This window comes from Apis dorsata, unplaced genomic scaffold, assembly GCF_000469605.1.
Source record: "Apis dorsata unplaced genomic scaffold, Apis dorsata 1.3 scaffold_390, whole genome shotgun sequence".
Lineage (NCBI taxonomy): Eukaryota > Metazoa > Arthropoda > Insecta > Hymenoptera > Apidae > Apis > Apis dorsata.
Genome location: NW_006263651.1, coordinates 727922 through 730649, shown reverse-complemented (window position 1 = coordinate 730649; position 2728 = coordinate 727922). Strand labels below are relative to the sequence as shown.

At 37.9% G+C, this 2728-nt stretch overlaps 1 protein-coding gene across 1 annotated transcript in view; it reads right to left on the bottom strand.

Moving 5' to 3' along the window:
* LOC116186035 overlaps positions 1–2728 on the bottom strand; it is a 28607-nt gene that overhangs the window by 865 nt on the left and 25014 nt on the right. The gene's annotated exons all lie outside the window — the stretch shown is intronic.

Genomic DNA, 2728 nt, shown 5'->3' with positions numbered 1-2728 from the left:
TTTTTTTTTTTGTTTTTCAAATAAAAATACAACGATTTCGATTAATAATGAAATACTTTTGAATCCTCTCTCCCAGCGTGGAAATTGATACATTTCCTCGTTTATGAGGCACGAATAAAACAACGTGCGCGCCAAGAGTTATAGCTGATATTCATGGGATTATGGGAGACAACGGTACGATTTAATAGGACGGCCATTTCCATTTTAGAGGAGTTGGCCAACAATAAACATATTAACGATCCCGTTACCACCATCGTTACAACGATCGATATTTCCATTCAATCCGTGTTTCCGCGGAATTTTGCTTATTTTTTTTCCTCGACAATGTTTCCACACGAATCTCGTGGCGATATAAATAATTCTTTCGTCGATTCGAAAATACATCTGTATCGATAATTTTCCTTTTCTTTCTATATAATCCTATATATATATATTTTTCGAAAAAGTTTGGCCAATAATCGACGAGGTTGCGTGAAAAACAAGTTTGCCAAACTCGTTCCGGGGTTTCGAAGAAAGATTAGCCTTTGCTTTGCGATATTGCCGGGTGAATATAAAATTAAGTTAGGCTATTAATTAACAAACAACACGCGGTCGATTCGACTGGAAGAGTAATCCGACAAAGCGACTGGTAGCATTGACGATCCCACGACACGCGAGCGTGCCGTCACCTTGTTTTAATCCTTGCCTCATCGTCGATAAACATTATTGTCGTTCACGGAATCTTCCTCGATATCTTAAGAATCGTGCACAACGTTCGAAAGGATATCGATAATTCCAATCATTCTCGCAAAATTTTTTCTACTCCAAGTTTAAAAATTTTAAACAACATTGAAAATTCTCGTTCATTAATTATCTTCGCGTTAATAAAAATGTTAAAGATGTATACGATATAATTAATTAATTGATAAAAATTTGTTACTCGTTTGACATCAAAGGTTGAAATTCCGTTATTAATCATTTCCACGCTGGAAAGGAAGAGAAAAGATAACATAAATTTTGGAACAATCTATAATCGAATATCTCTATCTCGTGTAATAATTTTTACTCGAATAATTTACACCGAAGTTCCTTGAACATCCATCATTGATCTCTACATGATTTTTTTTTAAATATTTTTCGATATCTTTTCCTTTCTTTTTTTCTTTTCTTTTTTTTCCGAGGACCATCGAATTAAACGTTTTTAAACGTCAACTCCTCTCGATCTCGGCTCTTCCCACGAAGATGCATACCGTTAATCCAGGCTGCTTCGTTATCGCGAGGAAACATTAATCAGAAAGTCCCATAGGAGTCGTGACACGTTCGATCGTCGTGTGGACGTCGCTTTAAACCGCGATGCATAAACATCGCGATGAAGAAGAGGGAACTCGACGGTGACTCGACACGTGCCACCCACGGTGAATTACAGTATTGGTGGATCCGTTCGCGGATCGAGGGACCCACCGGTAGTTCGATACACGAATAAAGATCGAGATCGGAATCTCCGACACCAGGAAACCGTTCGTTCCATTCGAATCGATGCCTTCCTTTGCCTATCTCCCACGAAATCTAACCGGCCAATCAACCCGAATCCTCGTAAATCGCCGAGGGACGCCTTCCATGGACGCACGAAATTGCGTTATTTTCGTTTTATAAATTGCTTAACCGCCCTTCGACCGATCGCATAATACGTCGTAAAACCGTCGACGAGTCGTCGCATGGGATCCTCTTGGAAAAGTGAAATTTCGTGAAAATGATTTAATAATGCAACAACCAGGATCCTCTTCTTCCTTTTATAAAATATGAAAATATAAAGCGTAAGATGAAAAATCGGACAGCAGACGGAATATTCGTGGATTATTCGTGGCGATCTTTTTTCATCTCAACTTCTTGGAAACAATGCTCGTTCGACGTTAATTGCGCGATTGAGTTAATTTGAGTTCGAGGATTAGAAAAAAAAAAAAATTTAAAATACACTTGATCGTTGATGATGAAGCGCACGAGTTAATATACTCCCTGCTTATGCTTCTCGCAGGCTCTGACCTCGCCTCTCCTTCGCAACGTCGAAAAGCGGAGCCTGCGGCGACAGCGCGGGAACCTCACGACCGTCTGATAAATTTACGTCCAATGAGTTTAAAGCGCATTAGCGCGCGATAAATTTCGTCCTTTGCCTTTGCAAGTCCCGCGGGCGATGAGCGGCAAGATCGTCTACCCAGCTATGCTCCATATTTTCCCCTGTCTCCCGATTATTCCGAGACGAAACCCCTCTTTCCTCTTCCTCTTCGAGCAATACGCTTAATTTTCTACGTGCCGTTCTAATTTTCTAATCTTTCCCCTTTCTATTCTTTTCAACAATATCCAGAAGAAGAAAAAAATGAAGAATTATCGAACGATCGGTTATCGATATTTTTCGAAGATAAGAGAGAGATTGAAAATCATCTGAAATTGACAGTATAATAAAATTTCAATCGCTTATAATTAAGATCTTAAAAATAACAAAACAATAGTGTAATCTCTTTATCAATATTCTTCTATTCGTTATCTCTATATTATCTGTCTTTCTCTTACATAATTTTCCATAATTTTTATGTATTTTTATTCTCCTCGTCCAAATGGAGCACGACAATAAATAACCATCTAAATATAATTTTGTAGAAGAATAAAAGTCGAATAAATAAAAAAAAAGTAAAAAATGAAAAATTTGATTTTCTCTGTCTCTGTCCGCCCTATGTGATATCATAAAGTCATTATA